Source organism: Bos indicus, chromosome 20 (genome assembly GCF_029378745.1).
Source record: "Bos indicus isolate NIAB-ARS_2022 breed Sahiwal x Tharparkar chromosome 20, NIAB-ARS_B.indTharparkar_mat_pri_1.0, whole genome shotgun sequence".
Lineage (NCBI taxonomy): Eukaryota > Metazoa > Chordata > Mammalia > Artiodactyla > Bovidae > Bos > Bos indicus.
The window spans coordinates 561,475-581,472 of NC_091779.1; the positions used below are offsets into that span (position 1 = coordinate 561,475).

At 43.8% G+C, this 19,998-nt stretch overlaps 1 protein-coding gene across 3 annotated transcripts in view; it reads right to left on the minus strand.

Annotated features, from left to right (window-relative positions):
• SLIT3 (slit guidance ligand 3) overlaps positions 1 to 19,998 on the minus strand; it is a 723,070-nt gene that overhangs the window by 200,968 nt on the left and 502,104 nt on the right. The window lies entirely within an intron of this gene.

The window sequence follows — 19,998 nt, forward strand, 5'->3', positions numbered from 1 at the left end:
ATTGAAGCAGCCTCTGACTAAATACAGATTCCCTCAAACTGCATCAAGCATCATCGACATTAAAGAAACTCATTGATGGAAGCGTTCCTGATGGGGGGAAAAAAGGACTATCGTTATCGCTTTAAAGATGTACCACTTAAATTTAAATTGGGGAGAATTAAATGCACCTATTTGGGGACTTTTTTTCTTATTTCCCTTTCCATCTTTTGAGCCTGAAAGCCCTGTCTTTTAAAAAGACGCCTTGACTAATATACATTCCAGTTGGGGACTAAGGTTATTCTAGTTGAGCGATAACAAATAGATACCGCTATCTCAAATCAAAATATGCCTGATGTGTAAGTCAGGAGATTGATCATGACCACACCTCAACTTAAATATCATCTATTATATATATTAAAAAACTCATTTAATTAAAAACTATTTTATACAGAAAATAGTGATTATCACCATACTGTCTTAAATTTTGTGCGTGGAACACACCACGGTCTTTGGAGGAGGAGGAGCAGTAGAAAGAAGTCTAGCTGTGGTGACAAATTCTTGTCTAGACTCCTATTTCTTTCTTTTGTCTCAGACAGAATCAGTCCTCTCAGGGGGAGGGTTCTCTGGCTGCTGGAATTTACACCTGAAACTTGAGCTTGTCTTGCACCAAGACAACTCTCTGCAGAAGATATGTCAGAGCTGCCTTTGGTAGCCCTCTTGGAGTTTTTATATTCTGCTGAAGGAAGGTGGAATTACAATTATTATCCTGTTATCATTGGAAAAAAATATATAGATGTAGGATTGCATAAATGCACATGAATGAAATATGTACAATCAAAGTGATGGAGTGCATCAGAGCAGATGGGCTCTGCTGCGGTCCCATGGGGAATTGAGTCATCTCAAAAGACGCTCAGGATACAACACACTAGGCATTTAGAATGAAAGAAGCAGCAAGAAATGGGGGTCTCAAGAAGCAGAACCACTCTGTAAGTTGATGAATTCCACATCTAGCCTTCAAAGTCCTTGCTGATGCCAACTCATGCGTTATCTCTGAGTAGTTCCTGCTACCCCAGGTTCTTCCCGAGCCTTTCTTAACCAGAGTTTAGAGAGTGGCCTTTTTGTAGATTTCCCGTAAGTGTTGGAGCCACTGATTCCCCGCAGAAGTTCTATTAAGGCAGTCTAGTACTACTGTCCAACTTCTAGATTTATCATCTGTTTAAAAGGGTCGATGAATCAACAATTTATGCCCTGCTACAAGGCCACCAAACCTTACCAAGCAGAAATGCAGTGGAGTTGGCATTTGGCTCCCAGAAATTGTTCAATGAACGTGCTGAATTCGGCAAAAACGGGACCATCCACCTAAGTAGAAAAGTCTCTAAATCATCACATTGGGAAGTCTGGGGTAGTGCAGAGAGATGGCCATTTGTGGTGCACCTGCTTTTGTATAGGCATGTTAGAGAGGTCCTGGCTATTAGAATATTGTTTATTTGCTGGATTTTGGAAGCGTTTTCTATTCCTTTTCTTTACGAGAGTGCCAGAAACCAACCAGAATACTCTAAATGTACAGCATTTTACATGGAAAGAATGCAACGTTCCGGGGAGGAAAAAACTCATAGAAAGGAGAAAAAAAGAGAAGTGGTTGAATGAAATGAGAAAGGGTAGAGGGAAAGGATATGTGCAAAAGATTTTAAAAATGCACTACTCAGTCTCCCATCAGGGTTCTGCCGCTCAGGATACAGAGCAGTGGCGACCAAGAGTTGCTGAGAGGGTCCTGCTCATTTTAAGGCTAAAAGCAGAGATGTCTAGTACGCTATCAATTACATGCTGTTTAAATAGTTTTCAGTGGGTGGCACAAGTCAACACCTTGTTGTGTATTAGTAATGGGGAAAACTGAACTTTAATATAGGCATCTCTGTGGGTATATTTTATAGAGTGTGTTGGAAGCCATGAAATGTATCAAAATTTAAAATATTTATGCTGAAATGTGCTTTTCTAGAAGACATTTATTATAATCTAGATTGTCTCCTTTCATTCTAGTCACAGATAAACAGTATCCCCGCTTTGGTAGTAAAGAGTTCTTCCCAAGATGTATTGTTCATTTTGAAAGTCTACGGGGTAAATGCCTGAGAGGGTCTTGTCAGGCAAATGTAAACCCGAGTTATTCACTTCCCAACAATCACATCTGCATGGCACTGAGCCTCAGAGTGTTCATGATACGCTCGTTAATTATCTGCAATCAATTCTTATATTTCCTGCAAATGAGCTAGATCCGTAAAACAAAGTAAATACACACTCGGTCCCGACAAGGTGTCATTTTCTTTCTAAATTACATCTCAGACACATACAACTTAGTCCTGAAGCACAGAAGGGAGGTGAAATAAACGCAAATGTGGCATCTTTCTGTGGGTATTGGGAGAGAAGTGAAATTAGGCACACAGAGACCTTCCAGAGCTAAGGATAAAACGTCTGACTTAGCAGGTTGCCTCCAGGGGTGGACAGAGGCTGCCGACTTGTGTTCTAAGCTTTCTGGTCAAAGGTCCATATCGCGCCTTTGAAGACTCATTCAAAGGTCCTCTAAGGACAAATCAGAAAGCCAAGCACCCCCTCCACACTCTGTTTACTCAAGAATCAGGTGCAAAAGGAACTCCGGGAATGGGAGCACTGAGAACCTGGCCGTCTGAAAGCACCTGGCGGCTCTCTTTCTAGTCTGCCTCGGCAGTGAGAGGTGTGTCTGGCCCCGCTACGGACCCTGACTGCCTGCCGCACAAAATAACCGACCCCAGTGCCCAGCCTAGTGCCAGGGGCTTCACAGCTGTCGCCTATGGTTGTAGGATGAGTCCTTCCAGCGCCACTGTGGCAGGGCTGAGCTCAAAAATATGTGGACGGAAGCTCTAAGCCATAAACCGCGTGGTTCTGGCTGCGGCCCTGTGGCCCCATCACTAATGACAATGGAGCGGTCCTTCAGGAGCACAGGGTGAGAGGCGGCCTTTCTGCCTCACACATCTCCACTAGCGAGCGTCTGGGGAGTCTGCTTGGAGTGAAGGGAGATTTCCACAGGCGCAGAGTGAGGCTGAGGGGCAGGAAGGCAGTGGGTGGAGGCGGCTCTCACTGTCCTCTGCTTTATACAGAATACTTAATGTGATTTACACTCCCCCACCTGTGAATCAGGCAAGAAGCCCCCAAACATTCATGATATTAAATTAACTGCTCTAATTTCCCTGGGCAGCTCCGATTTCGGCAAATAATGTGAGTTGCTAACATGATACCAAAGTCTGTTTAGAAAGGAATCCTCAGACAAGAACTAAAGGCAGACACCCCAAGAGGAGCTTTTTGACTACTGTATTTTTATACTCTGAGAATATAAACAAGTCAGAAAGGAAAGTCAGCATGAGTGAGGACTTAATCTCCACAAACAGCAGACAGGGAGAGTGGGCTTTTCACTCTTTCCATTTGTAAGCATAGTATTATCACAATTCATCTCTTTCGATTGCAATTTCAAATTTCATAATTGAAGCAGGATGGAAAATATTTTTGTGGCTCAAAAATGAAAAGAAGCGTATCTAAATCCTTTTAAAAGGGTTTTAAAAAAACTGATTACAATTTTGAACCATCTACCGATCTCTCAACCACCACCATCACACAACAAGAAACGAAAGAAAATTTCATGATTTCAATGATACATTTGAGACTCTGTGAGGAATACCTTGAAAGTAGAAATCTCCAGAAACAGGTTTTTGGAGAGCTGGAAGAAAAGAATTCCCAACTAGTTATCTAGATGCAGTGTCTACACTCTATACTCCAGAGTACACCTACCCAGATGTTCACCTCTCATCCAGATGTTCTGGGGACCCAGCATCTCAGCCCGGGGACGGTTAAACTTAGTCTCAGGGCACTGCCAGTCTGGGCCTCAAATCCAGCTGCAGTGCCTTGCTCTAGGACTGCAGCTAGAGTTGCTGCAGTCCTTCTGATGCTAAATGGGAAAAGTAGCTGAAGTTTAGCACCCTCTGCAGTTAAACAGTTTGGTAATTTCCAAGCAAAACTATCTACATGAAATGTGTGAAATAAAGAAATGGAAGGACTTCTGCACGAAATTTGCAAGGGAAGCCTAATAAGAAATTCAAAGCAAGTCTGTGGTCTCGGAATCCAGCTAATGAACTTATAGTTAAAGATCCTGTTAGAGCAACTGAGTATTATTAGATGTTCACACTGTATTAGGGACTGGGATAGAGAATGAAGTGTGAGATACCCTTTGAAAGTATCTGGAAGGTTACCTGCGGTGCTTACATTTCAACTATCTTAAAATGTATAAGAGAATTCTAAAAACTATAGATGTGCTCCAATATATACATATTCAAAGTGTATTTCTACACCAAGGAGAAATAGAATTTTGCAACTATGAAAAGAAAATAAAAGAAAAACCCTGGGGAAACCCCTGTTTTCTTAAAACAATCCAGAAGACAAAACACGAAGTAGCTTTGACTGGCTCTTCTTTTTCTCCCCAGCATTCAATTGTCCTTTAAGAAGAAAACAAGAAATCTAGTGGCATTTCTGAAGGTTGTTTTATATGACAGTTTAACATTCTAAAAAAATCATTATTGAAAAACATAGAAGTATTTGTCTTCTGCTGGTAGGGTCTTCAAAAGAAAAAAAATAAAGCTCAAGGTTATTTTAACTGGCAAAAGGAAAAAAATTGCGTTCAAAAGAAATGCAGACACTTCATATAATTGAACACTGGTCACACTCTGTAGGCAAATCGAACACTTGATCCAAGCCACAGTCTGCTAATGAATTGTCACTGTCTCTCATCATTAAGGAGCTACTGTAATTCTGCATTAAAACAACATCTCAAATGAGCAAAAGGAGGTTTACCTATTATTCTGCACATTTTGTACACTTGTCCACCAGACCCAAGAATACATGCATATAGATTTGTTTACTGATCTATGAATTATTTATGTATCCACAGAGATTCCTATATATAGAACTGACAACTTTATGCCTATTTCTCCTACATAATAATTACATGTACTGTCTCCCTATTGTATACATATAAATGCAAAAGTATATTATAAAACAGGTAAAGTTAGTGGTATTGACTTCTGAAATTCAATGTGCCTGCATCCGTCGTACTTACAGAGTAATTTAGATAATTAGGTGATTGTCAGCATTCCCAAACCTCAATCAACCAAACCCACTTTGCAAAGGACACAGTCTTAGGTTAATTAAGCTCTCTGATCAGAACATTCTGCCTAGAATGTAGTTAAAAACTGAAGCATGAATCTGTTTTGCCAAGTAGCGTTATGCATACTTTGCCACATGGCTAGCATAATACCTTTTATTTAGTATATATCATATTGCTGTTTGACATATGCAACTTCTCAGCAGGAAAATAACTGCATCCACTCCAGTAGATGCTCCCGAACTCAAGCTCTGCAATAATGCCAACCCAGATGATGGATTAGCACCAAAGCAGCATGCCAGACCTTGGAGAATAAAGGCGTGTTTTACACATCGCTGGGAAATATCAATAACTCCACTTCTGTGTTTACACAGTTTCCGGTTTGTTGGGGATTTGGCAAATGAACTTGTGCAGAAAAATGCAGGGGTGGGGGTGGTTAGAAATCCCTGCAAATTAATTTAGCAGGAAGGATGGTTGTCAGGAAGACGCTGAGCTCTCGTTTATTTTGGACAAGTTTCAGAAACAGATTTCTGGCTTTTCTAGATAAATAAAACAATAACAAAAACCACGCAGATAAAGGGCAAATCAAACGAACATACCCCCTGTTCATAATGAGAGAACTTCTTTTCTTTCTAAGCAACTTTTAGACCAAGGGACAGAGGAAGTTTGGCTATTGTTGTAAAATGAGCTCTCTTGTTTTGAGGCCTGCTTCACATCCAGCCTTTCTTCTGTCAACCTGATGTGAAGACTAAAGCTCTTTAGAGCTAGGATGTGCAACTTAAACACGTTTGCCCGGAACTTCCCTGTTTAAGTATGGAGACTTCTGAGACTGCTCTAGGAAACTCTTCTGTCCCAGGCGCTGTATTAAACCTCTGGTGCTGACTCTGTTGGAAACATTTATTCTCAGCACCAGTTTACTTAAATCTTATAATGTCTGTTGTTTCACAAACTCAGCTTTCAGTTACATCAACTCTAAAAGGCTCCTTACTGCAGCTACTGTAAAACGGGCTGCTCCTTTAAACACTCCTGCAACTAGGCTAATGGGAGCCCTCAAAGTGGCTGATACATTCTAATGTGATTCTTAACTTTGCTCATCAGGAATTATTGATAAAATTTCTTTGTAAGAAGCATCCTTGCTGATGTCATGAATACTCAGAGGCCAAACAAATAAAAGGCTGTCTCCATAGTGATGGGGGCAGGTTTGTGGTTTCCTTAGTTACACTCTTGAGTGATAACCATCTGGGGTTCCTCCCTGGCAGAGGGGAAAGGGAGTTAGAACCTGGAAAGATGAAATGTGCTTTTGTTAACAGGCCTGAGAGTTATCTCCCACATCTCTGTGTTTGACTTTTTTTTAAATCAACCAGTACAAACTGTAGTGAGTTTTAAAATTTTTTTCATCCTTGTGGGGGTTTTGGAAATTTTCCCTTTGGACTCTGGAGAGAAACTATTTCAGCCATGAGAATATGACCCGTATGCGCAGCCAGAGCAGAGAATTTCTTCTTAGCCCGAAGCGGCTGCGGGCTTCAGAGCCCAGACAGGATGCTGGTTTTCATTCAAATACAGGAGTCCTAAGCAACACTCCTCTGGGCTGAAGTTGAGCATCTCTTGGCCCCCATCACAGGAGGGCAGGGGTGGCTTCCTAAGACTTCAAAAAGATCTTGGTTTCCCTTTAAAAAAATCACATGGATCTCTCATGTAGAAATTAAAAAAACTTTCTTGAATTCATTCACCTTTCCAACCCATATTAACTACTAACTTCTGGGAACTCTCAATATTTGCTATGTGTCTTTTTCATAAAATGGAAGACTAGGGCTCTTGTAAATTTCTGGCATGTGAATAAGGAGAGTCACATCAGCCCCCGGGGACCTTGAGTCTCAAGGTTTTGGGTTTGCTTGGGACTTGCTACTCCTTTCTTCTGTCCTGTTTCTCCCTCTTGGAATGGGACCCTCTGTCCTCTACCTGTCCCACCATTGTGTTTTGGAAGCAGATATATATGTGATTTCACAGGTTCACAGCTTTTGCCTCAGAATGACCCAATAGCTCGAGTCCCACCCATATCTGATTTAGGTGATATTTAGAGGAGACTTTAGACCCCAGTTCGATTCCTGGGTTGGGAAGATCCACTAGAGAAGGGATAGGCTCCCCACTCCAGTATTCTTGGGCTCCCCTGGTGGCTCAGCTGTTAAAGAATCCACCTGCAATGAGGGAAACCTGGGTTCGATCCCTGGGTTGGGAAGATCCCCTGGAGAAGGGCAAGGCTACCCACTCCAGTATTCTGGCCTGGAGAATTCCATGGACTGTATCATTTATGGGGTCACAAAGAGCTGGACACAATTGAATGACTTTCACTGGACTTCAGACTTTTAAGTTGAGGCTGGACTGAGTGTGGATCTACTGGGATGGAATGAATGTATTTAGCATGTGAGAAGGATGTGAATTTGGGGGGATCAGGGGCAGAATACTATAGACTGAATGTGTCCTTCCACCAAATTCATATATTGAGGCTTATCCCCCAAAGAGACTAGGAGGAGGGACCTTTGAGAGGTGATTAGGACATGAAGGCAGAACTCTCATGGATGGGATAAATGTCTTTATAAAAGAAGCCCTAGAAAGCTTCCTTGCCTTGCATTGTGTGACCGTATACCAAATAGACAGCTATTTAGGAAGCAGGACCCCAGCACACACAGAATCTGCTGGCACCTTGATCTGGGACTTACCAGCCTGCAGAACCGTGAGAAACACACATCTACTATTTATAAGCCACCCAGTTTATGACATTTTTGTTACAGGAGCCTGAACAGACTATGTACCGTCCATGCACCCAAGTCTCAACTTCCTCTTCTGTGAAATGGAGATAACATTTAACCTGAAAGGAAATTTCCAGTATGAAAATGATGAAATGTATGCACTCTGAAAATGTGGCCTTGCTTAATTTTCTTTGCTTTGAAATAAATAATATTAAACATAAGAATTTGACTCACATAATCTCTAAAGGCTCTTTCAGCTCGGAAGATGTGCAGCCTGAGGTCAATTTCTTATGAGATTTTTAAAGAAAAAGTTCCTGCTCATCTTACTCAGATCCTGCTGTGATTTGAGCTTATCTCTTTATCCCTTCTTCCATCCCAGACCAAAGAATCTATTATTGAGATATTCAATATATTCTTTCTGGACTGAGGGCAGCAGTTCAGACTCACATGCTCTTTGTACTTCTCCAGCTGATATGAGATTGAAATACAAGAAGCCATCAAAACCCTGCATGGAAGACAACACAAAATTTTCTCTCACCAGGACAATGATATCCATATGTACAGCTCCCATAGGCATGAACCACTAAGGAGGGTAATTACAAAATTTAACCTAATTTTTTTGTGACCATTTGCAGTTAATAAACAATCAACTAACGTCTGGAGCACCTAAACTAGTGAAATCCATACCATCATCTATGGGGTATGATTTCTTCATCTTAATATTCCTTAATCTGTACACAAATGTTGAACAACTCCCTGTGGCCTATGCTGTAAACTGTTACAGCAACAATCCAACCACAATAATTGTTGCACAGAGTACATATTCACATTTATTAGGCATTAAGTATTGGGCTGAGCATCTTCAATATGTTCATTAAGTTGGGTCTTACAACATTAGTACTCCAATTTTACAGAAAAGGCAACTAAGGATGAGTTCCAGCTCTCAGCTTGGCTTTGAATCTAGATCAGTCCATTGCCCACAGTGACTGCAGGTGATGCTGCTTTTTTTGTACACGGCCCAAACTTCTTAGCATGGCACTGCCCACCTCATCTCTGCACCAGAGAAGAGTACCACACACTCACTCATGCTGGTCCTTTCCCTCTCCTCTGGGAAATCCCTTCCCCTCCATCAAGGCTCCCCTCAAAGCTCACATCCTCTATGAAACTTTCCTGTGCAAACTCAGCCAAAATGAACCACCCTCTCCAAAACCTCCATTAAATCGCTTATTTCACATCAGTAGAACTAGCTGCAAACACAGAAGGAAATCAAGGTTCCGAGAAGTTATGTAGCATTTTCAAGGCCACTCAGTGAATGCATTGAAGAATCAGGTTCATACCTGTCTCCCTGCCTGGGAGGTTTCATCCTACTGGTATGCTGCCTCTCTCTGACTTTTGGTGTGGAGGGACAGGGAGCCTGTTATGACTTAACTCACTCATCTTTGCATAGAAAGAGGCTGGTGAGAAATGTCAAGGTTGGTCTCAGCATGTCACTGGGTCCCAGTTGCTTTCACTGGCTTGCAAGCATTCTGACCCAGAAGATGGAAGGTGAGGGCAGTACAGTCCCCTCACCTCCCCTGTGTGTGTCTGAATTAGATTACCTGGGAGTCCCAGGCCAATCGACTTTTTAGCAGCATTGGGGAAAGCAGGCTGATTTTAGCTCCAGTTTCTGGGAATAATGGGGAGGGACCTCCACCCTAAGGAGACTGCCACCATTCCAGGTCACCTACTGAGATGGATGGGCAGCCTCCTGACCAGGCTGGCAGTTTAGAGCTTCTCGAGCAGGGGCAAGGCACATCCAGAGAAATGGCTCTTCTTGCTCCAGGCAAGTGGCCAATTACACAGATTTTAATCAGTCTTTCCAGGGCCTGACCTTCCCCAGTGTGATGCAGGTCTGTCTTCTAAAGGTATACATGCCACAGGTCCTGAAAGAACTAGGTAGCCCTCAGCAGGTCGTGTACTCGGATGTACGGGGTCAGTGGCCATTAGCGAGGCGTCACTCAAAGATATCTTTGTGGCAGCAGAAGCCAATTAAAATGTGTCTTGTAAGCTCAGTGTAAGGGGATATCAAGGTCTGTGTAATTAACTGTTGAAAAAAGGGGCATCAAAACTCAGCAACATGGGCAATGCTGATAACTACGTTCAATTCAGCAAATGCACAGAACTGAAATACTCTAGGAAAAGGCCAGCTTCTTTTTCTAAACTAGGACTTGTAATGAATAATGGATGCCTGGATTCACTGGCAACAGGACAGCAGGGGCAGGATCTGTCTTGCTCACAACTGCACCTTCCTCACAGCACCTGGCACATAGGAAGTACCTGGTGCAAAACCCTAGGGGGTCACAATGAGGTACTGCTTTACCCCCACTAGGATAACTAGACTCCAAAAAGATGGAAAGCAAGTGCTGGCAAGGATGTGGAGAAATGGGGACCCTCCTACATGGCTGGAGGGAATGTAAAATGGTACAGCCACTCTAAAAGACAGTTTGATGGTTTCTCAAAAGTTTGAACATAGAATTACCCAATGATCCGGCAACTCTACTCTGAGGGATATACTTAAAAGAACAGAAAACAGTGTTCAAACAAAAATTTGTACACAAATGTGCATCAGTTCAGTTCAGTTCAGTTCAGTCACTCAGTCGTGATCGACTCTTTGCGACCCCATGAATTGCAGCATGCCAGGCCTCCCTGTCCATCACCAACTCCCGGAGTTCACTCAGACTCACGTCTATCGAGTCAGTGATGTCATCCAGCCATCTCATCCTCTGTCGTCCCCTTCTCCTCCTGCCCCCAATCCCTCCCAGCATCAGAGTCTTTTCCAATGAGTCAACTCTTTGCATGAGGTGGCCAAAGTACTGGAGTTTCAGCTTTAGCATCATTCCTTGCAAAGAAATCCCAGGGCTGATCTCCTTCATGTTCACAGGACTATTTATAATAGCCCAAAGGCAGAAACAATCCAAACACAGCCAATGGATGAATGAAGAAACAAACTGTGGTACATCCATACAATGGAATATTATTCAGTCGTTAAAAAGGAATGAGTCCCCATCACACTACAACATGATGAACCTTGAAAACAAACGGTCAGACAAAAAAGGACCCATGTTGTATGACTCCATTTATGTGCAATATCCAGAACCCATAATCTACAGAAACAGCAAATGGATTAACAGCTGCTGGAGACTGGGGGTGAGGGAGGGATGGGAGGGGCTGCTTAATGGGCACAGGGTGTCCTCTGGGGGGATAAGAACGCTGTAGGTCAAGATGATGGCTGTGCAACACTGTGGGTGTACTAAATGCCACTGAACTGCATACTCTAAGATGGTGAAGTCTATGTTATATGAATTTCACTTTTAAAAAAATTAAAAAGAGGAGCTTTCTGAGGGTATCCCATTGCGAGAGCAATTCCCCTGTAACAACATCACAGGAAAAGGCAGGGAAACCTAGGACCAGATCTTACATTGGGCACAATCAGGCAGGAAACCCAATTCGGCTTGATGTGGAAAAAACGTATCTTGGCATTTGTAGAGCAATGAGAAAGATGGAAAGAAACAAGGGGGGTGGGTGGTTGGGGAATTATTTGCAGCAAATTTTAAAACTCTCTCCTGGCTGGCTTTGGGCACACTACCAGTCACTCTACACTTAGGAAAAAATAAAATTGGTTTAAGCAAGAGAATGAGGATCCTAAACTTGATGGAAAGGGCCAAAATCACCTTCTCTATTCTCAAGGCAAATATAAAATGCTGGGGGATTAGCCACTATTTTGTATTTTCCACACCACTGCTCTCTCCTCTCCGTGGGTAGCCAGCATAGATAACTCGGTAGATTGTGTCTGCATTTCAGAAGCCGAGTTCCTCACTTTGTTTTCACCCTTCTTGGGACTGGTTCTCTGGGTTCCCTCTCTGAGAAGGCTGGAAAAGAGGCCTTGGGCTTTCCTTCGAGGCAGAGACAATAGCACCTCTCACTAGAAACCCTTCCCTGGCTGGGCGTCTGGTCTGTGTGGGCTGTGGGAGCCCTCAGGCGAGGTTTGTGGGCAGAGTAAGGATGGAGGCCAGCTGACAAAGGTGAGTCATCTTCCTGCCTGCTGGGCTCCGAATTCCCACAGGACTCTGCGCAGCCACACTGCTCTCTCTGAGCTGGATAAATCCAAAAAAATTTGGATTAGAAAGAAGAGGCCAGAAAAACAAAAGAGAGAAAGAGCCAGAAGCCAGAGGGGTCCTTGTGAGATGGTTCCCACCTGGGTACTTAGGTGAAAGCCAGGTTAACCAACAAGCGTCCATGTCCGGAGCCACTGTTTCTGACTTTCTGTTGTGGCTACTTTAGTTTAGCTGGCCATACCCAGCCTGATGGCTCAGCAGGTAAAGAGTCTGCCTGCAACGCAGGAGACACAGGAGATGCAGGTTCGATCCCTGGGTCAGAAGAGCCCCTGGAGTAGGAAATGGCAACCCTCTCCAGTATTCTTGCCTGGAAATCCCATGGACAGAGGACCCTGGTGGTTTACAGTCCACGGGGTTGCAGAGTTGTACACAACTGAGTGACTAAACACACACACACACACACACACACACAGCCTCAAAGAGGTTTCTAATTCCTCTCCTGATTCCAGGAAAAAGAAATGAGGACATGCTCCCACTTCAGAACTAAGGATAAGAAACACCACACTGGGTGGGGTGGGGGGAGGCACACTGGTTCTCTTTTTCTCATTTGCCAGTAGTACAGTTTTATCTAAGACACTGTGGTTTAGTGGGGAAAATAAAAACAATTTGCTTGGGAAGCAGAAGACAAGGATCTCTGACCTTGCTGAGTCGTGGTCTAACTTCTGTAGGCTAAAATTTCCCTGTCAGTCAAAGACATAAAATAGATGATTTCTATGCGCGCCTCATGAGCAGACATTCAGGGCTGCAGAATATTATTCCAGCCTCTGGATCCTCACATGAGGACTTCCTTATTTTGTTGTTATACTATCCAAGGAGTGAGATTTGATTTTAATGCAGTATGTCGAGAATGCAAATATGAGTTTCTTCTTGTCTGGAACAGTTAAAGACAGGAAACTTTCAAAGCACTAGAGATCTGAACATGAACAGTAGGTTGGGGGAAAAATACAAAAATGAATGAAACGTGCTATCAACTTCTTCCAAACTGCTCATGGGACCCCACCAAGCTCAGACGCCCTCACCAGTGCCTATGGGGTAGAGACTTGTGGAGCACATTGCAGATAAGACAAGTCCAGCTCTCTCAGGCTTCTGGATGCTTCTGGGGTTAGCAATAAGGGGTTAGGCTCCTTTTGCTTCATCTCCTTGAAGTGTACCCTTTTAGAAACAGTATTTCTTCCCATTAGTCACAGAGGTGATTTTTGTTGTTGTTTTTAAAACTTTTTTTTTTTAATGTAGACCATTTTTAAGGTCTTTATTCAATTTTGTTACAATATTATTTCTGTTTTATGTTTTGGTTTTTTGGCTGCGAGACAGGTGGGATCTTAGGTCCCCAACCAAGGGCTGAACCCACTGCACCTCCTGCATTGGAAGGTCAAATCTTAACTTCTGGATCACCAGGGAAGTCCCAGAAATGACTTTTGAAAAGCACTGAATAATTTTTCAGTGGCATCAGAAAATGAAGGCTAGTCACCCACATCTCACAGGGGGCCGACACAATGTGGAACACAGCCTCTGAATGCAGAAGGGAGAAAACCACCCTGGGGTGATACCCTCAAGTTGAGTAGATTTATGGAGAAGCTGCTGGGAGGAGCCAGGGCAGAGAACGAGCCTTCTAGGGTTTTCCCAGGATTTGTCAGTAAAGTACATTAACAATGGGAATCCTTACCCCCAGAAACAAACTTGGGATTGGCACTGCTCTTTCTGGCAAGTTCACTCTATTTTTATATCCTAGACTGAGCAACTTCACTTTCCCTTTTCATTTTCATGCATTGGAGAAGGAAATGGCAACCCACTCCAGTGTTCTTGCCTGGAGAATCCCAGGGACGCCGGAGCCTGGTGGGCTGCCGTCTCTGGGGTTGCACAGAGTCGGACACGACTGAAGCGACTTAGCAGCAGCTTGGGGCAATGGCAACCCACTCCAGGACTCTTGCCTGGAAAATCCCATGGACGGGGGAGCTTGGTGGGCTGCAGTCCATGGGGTCGCTAGAAGTCGGACACGGCTGAGTGACTTCCCTTTCACTTTTTACTTTCATGCATTGGAGAAGGAAATGGCAACCCACTCCAGTATTCTTGCCTGGAGAATCTTGCCTGGAGAATCTTGCCTGAGGAGCCTAGTGGGCTGCGTCTGTGGGGTTGCACAGAGTCGGACACGACTGAAGCGGCAGCTAAATGTTAGTTCCCTCACAGCCCTTGAAATTTCAAGCGCTATTTTTCCAGCCTCTCGCACTCTCCCTGCGGAGCATGCTCCTCTCCGTGCATGAAGTCCCCGGAAGCAGCCCGTCACGCATCGGGCGCCCAGAGCGCCGAGCTCCCGCATTTGCTGCTGTCCTCAGCAGGCACAAACGCAGCAGCCTGCGTCTCCCTATGTCGCCTAAGTTCTTCCATTCTTTTTGTTTTCCCCTTAAGAAATTCGTTTTCAAATTCACCATCCCAGGTTCCAACTTCCCATCCTGGGTTCTGAACATCCTGTCCCAGGCACCCACATCCTCAGCAGAGGACACAGCACATTTTCACCCCAGTACTCTGGTTCCTTTACCCCCGGCAGACTGGATTCAGGGGTTCGAGATTCATTTGTGAACTGTAGAACAGGGGTGACCCCTGCCACAAACGAGTCTCCTCTAGACAGAGGGCAAGTGAAACTGGAGATGGGCTGAGCCCAGCGGTCCTGGCACAATGAAGGGTGCCATCTCTCAGGACTCGAAAACAGAAACGTCGGAACCCATCTGATCAGAGGAAAGGGTTGGGTAGGGTTACTCAGAGCTAACATTTCCTTTGTCTGTGATGGATAGCCACTTTAGAACTATTTCCTTCCTGAGTTTTCCTTTGGTCAGTGTCGCGGGGGAAACGGGGGGTGGAGGAATGGGGTCTATTTCGGTCACAATGTTCTATGGACCCCTCCAAGAAGAGTGCAGGGCTAGAATTGTGTCTGTACAAAAGGTTTGCATTAACTGTAATGAAGCAAATGACAAAATCAATAAAGCGGGAATTGTGCGGCTGTCATAAAGATGATGTAAATCCAGGGTTCACGATGGTTATGAAGCTATTTAGAATTGTAATTAAAACCAGCACCATTTTTTTCCAAGATAAAAGCCCCTTTGACAACCATAAATGCAAGCTACAGGAAATTTTCAACAAATATATTCAAAATTAATGTATGGCACAAAGATGGCATAAATTAACTGTGGATAATCCATAAGCCCAGGCTTCGGAATGTAAGAGCACTGAGTAAAGAGATTTCGATTTTGCATTTGGTTTTCAAGCGATGTGGTTTTCAATTTTAATCAAGTTAAAGCTTGACAGAGCACTTAGAAACTCTGAATGAATGGCATATTTTTGACAACTACTTTTCAATGAGACTGAAAATGCTGTCTCTGTATTTGTACAACTTGAGATCTGACAGCATTTGCTATTTTATGCATCCCAGATATTTCAGAGGAGAATCTAAGGTGTGGGGGTGTGTGTAGGAGGAGATGACCTTCTTGTTTCATTCAGGAGTGGGAGTGGATGAAGTGGGGGAGGCACAGGATGGGAGGTCCAGTCTTTTGGTACTGATGAGCTGTCTTCCTTGGAGTTTCTTTTGAGTCCTGATTAGAAACTGTAACACTGAGATGTCTTGGGAAACATCCACCTACCTACCTATCTATTCACCTAACTTCAGAGCATCACTGCTTGCTTTTAGGTCATGGACAATATACCCTACTATGGCCTTCAGCCCCGCTGAAGGAGATTCTAGCCCTCTGGGTGATTTTAAGAGTCACTGAATATCAGTGTTGGGAGCAATCTCAGAGATCATCAGGTCCAAGTCTGTCATTTTTAACAGAAGAGGAAAGTGAGGATTAGAGAGAGAAAGAAATACTTAAAATCGTAGGATAGCATTAGGCAGTGTACTCTGGACCTGATCAAGAACCCCTCAGGTCACACTATTTGGAGCGGAAGGAGTGACATATGCTAAGTCAGTGAAAAACTAAGACAGAAAATGGTGATTAAATTGCATTGTCAAGTCTGAAGTGCCACTAGAATTCAGATATGCTTGATTCTTTCAATCTATTTGGGGCTTCAAGTGTGGTGGTTGGAGGAGAGAGTAAGTAGGAACTGAGGAATCCTAGTGATTGAGGGGTGTATTCATGTTCTTTGCTTTTTCTTTATTTTATGATGACTTGACATCTTAAGGGGTCTTGAGACTTGAGGGAGAGGCTGCCCCTCCCAGAGCTAGTTAAGTCCTTCAGATAATGAACAATTGATCAGTGAGCCCATCTTTCACATACAAACCAAATGGTCCCCAAGTACCTTCTTTGCCTAATTCTCACACACTGAGCCAGTATCAGTGTGTGAGTCACTCAGTCATGTTGGACTCCTCGTGACCCGTGGACCACAGCCCACCAGGCTCCTCTGTCCATGGGATTCTCCAGGCAAGAATACTGGAGTGGGTTGCCACTCCCTTCTGCTGGCCTTCTTCCCGACCTAGGGATCAAACAATATTTCCCCTCCCTAAATCACCCCAGGACCTGGTGCCAGGCTAACAGGATAGTCCCTCTTCCCCAAGGCCTGAAATTATTCAGACTGGCTGATCCCAAGCTGTTTACAGAGTTCTGCTTGACTTTCCCAGGAATCCTCAATACAGTCTGCGATCCTTCCCTCTTACTTCTGCCTCCTGCTCTGGTGCTTCCTGGTGTGGCCCTGCGTGGCATGGTGTGCCTCACATTTCTAGGAGAGCTCTGAGGAATGATGAATTTTTCTTTCAATGGCATTGACCTCCCTGTGTTATCACTCAGTCACCTTTATAAATTAAGACCCAGACATAGGTTTAAGGGACCCAGGTTTGTGTTAAAACTCAGGTGCACTCTCTGAATGATCCTAGACAGGTTTAATCACATTAAAAAAAAAATTGTAGTTTTATTGGAGTATAGTTGATTTACAGTGTTGTGTAGTTTCAGATGTCCTGCGAAATGATCCAGTTACACACATACACATATATTCATCCTGTTTTAGATTCTTTTCTCACATAGGTTATCACAGAATACTGAGTAGACTTCCCTGTGCTATACAGTAGGTCTTTGTTGATTATCTACCTTATATACATGGTATAATCACTGTATTTTTAAAAGGAGAAGTGTGGACTGTATTTTCTTCAAGTTCTTTCTAGCTTCGTAAGTCTACGACTCTAAGTAGAGCCACCTGAATTCCAAGTCCTTTGTTCAACAGGTAGCGAGGCAGGCTGCTGTAGACGAAAGGCAAAGCTAGCCAAATCACTTAGTATAAAAGCACAGCTCATGCGTGTCTCAGTAGGAGAATAGGCAAAGAAAGGAATTCATTTTAGGAACTCTAATTGCATTAAGGAGCTGATTCTAGCAAATAGTCTTGGATGATAGTCTACTCTGATGCCTCGTCCATGGTGATGGATAATCCAGCAGAGAGGCGCACACCCACAGCTCCATTATCCTGGTTGACAGCAGGTCCCCAAACTGCACAAGGGCCATCTCAATTGCCAGAAAGGTGCGGATTTGGGGAAACTGCTTCACAATGGACCCAAAAGAAAGCCGAATGCCAGCCTTCACTTTTAAATGACCCGAGAAGTGTAAAGAGATCCCAGGAAAGTTTGATTCAAACCATTCAACCTCTGGGACATGCACTAAGAAAATCCCTCAAAATTCAAAGCAGTAACTCCTTCCTTGGGAACCTTGCGGTTTTTGTGTTTAGGGCAAAGATGGGCCTTTGTTTTTTAACAATAGCACCAGGAGCTGTAGTGAGAGTATCACTTAATGGGCTTCAGGAGATAAAACTAGGAGAGATGGCCTTCTCTTTTGAGAGCATAGAGCAGGCCCATTCCTAAAGTAGAGTTAAAGTTTAGAGTCTTGGCTTGTGTTCTGTGTGTTCTCTGTGTTCCCTCTAGCTGGGTAAGGCTGACTCACAGCTGAAGGGATCTCTTGGGATATCTGAAGTAAGGCATGGGCAGTAAAGGCAGATTAAAGGAAATGGGGGGAGGGAGAGCCTGTTTGAGGGCATTTTTGGAAAGCCCCTTTTGCTTGGACTCCTGTGAAATGTCTTAAATTTTGAGTGCAAAAAACTCCAGAAATTGATGGTAGTTAACTGGGGTTTTATTGTCTGGCAGGGCTGTCTTACTCTATTATGCTGGGTTGAATCACCAGCACCTAGCCACGCCCTCCTTCGCTTTCATTTCTCCCTTGTCTATAACTCCTAAAGATCATCTAACAGAAAGCAGGCTTTTATCTGCTTCATTGTCTGGCTTGGGTAACAGTGTGTGCCGGGAACGAAGGAAAAAAATGCCACACAGGAAGCACCCATGTTACGAGCCCCAGAGCATTCACAGACCCGAATTAAATGCAGGCTGCTCACAGCAGCACAAAGTCTGTTTTGCCTGACAAATGAGTAACAACTCAATGTCTGTATCTTCCCAGTGAACCAATGCACTGGTTCATCTCAGTGACCACACAGGGCATACTGTGAATTTGGGTGTGGAGTCTTATTTGAGAAAGACTCAAGCCAACATCTTCAGGCTTGTGAGCCGAATGTGCTTAAGTAGACAAAAATGATATTCAGCCAGTGATCTAATTGACATTTTACTTGGGCAAGAAAACTGAGGCCGGCCCAACGGCAGGCAAATTCATTTTCCAAAGGTCATGGGGTTGGCTGCTGGTGATTCGTTGTTGAAAGATATCTCAGGGCTGGTCAAGGCCACAATCAGAGATGCCAGTGGAATACAAATAATTCCTCTCATTCAAAACTGGCAGCCAGGACCATGGGTCAATGTGGTTGTACTTATGCAAATAGTAATGATCACAGTTTCCAGTTACGGAGGGTCAGTGGTGACAGAGACAGGCAGCCTGCGGCATGACCAGCTCAGAGTCCTTGTGAGTCCTTGTTCAGGAAAATACACTCTGGTATCTTGTCCCAGAGAATTGAGTGAAATGGAAGTACTCCCGTTCTTTGGGCTGAGATGGGATGGATTTCGTTAAGGCACAGAAACATTTTTGATATGTAAATATATGCACAAGATAAGGAAAGTCCAGAGAGCCTCAAAGAGTCCAGAGAAACAAGCAGCACCCTCTCCCGCCCCCTCTCCTCCAGTTTTGTACTTTGTAGTAATTACTTTTAGAGTTTTCTATAAATTTGTCCACAGAGATTTCACATATCTAAAAGTCTGTGAGAACAAATAGTAGCGTGGTGGTCGTGGCAGTTTAGTCGCTAAGTCGTGCTCAACCCTTGAGACCTCATGGACTGTGGCCTGCCAGGCTCCTCTGTCCATGGGATTCCTCAGGCAAGAACGCTGGAGTGGGTTGCCATTTCCTTCTCCAGAACAGAAGCATACTGTCCTAAAAAGCGCAAATGGCGAAAACGTGCACTGATCCTCCTGCATCTTGTGTGCTCATGAATCAGCTTTGGATGCTGTCCTGTGTCATATAGAGAGATCAGTCTCCAACAGACGAGTGAATAAAGAAGATACGGTATATGTATGCGTATTTATACACGGAGTATTACTCAGTCACAAAAAAGAATGAAGTAATGCCATCTGCAGCACTATGGATGGGCCTAGAGACTATCATACCAAGTGAAGTAAGCCAGAGAAAGACAAAGACATCGTCATGTCACTTACATGGAGAATCAAAACGCAAACGACAAACGACACACGAAGTTATTTACAAAACAGAAAGAGACCTGCGTGCGTGCGCGCTAAATCGCCTTCGTTGTGTCTGACTCTTTTGCCACCCTACGGACTGTAGCCCTCCAGACTCCTTACAGACACAGAAGACAAATTTATGGTTACCAAAGTGGAAAGGGGGTGGGGGAGGGAAAAATTAGGAATTGGGGATTAACAGATACACACTGCTATATACAGTAGATAAACAGCACGGACCTCCTGGGTAGCACTGCGAAGTATATTCAGTATCTCGTTATAATCTACAGTGCAAAAGAATCTGAAAAA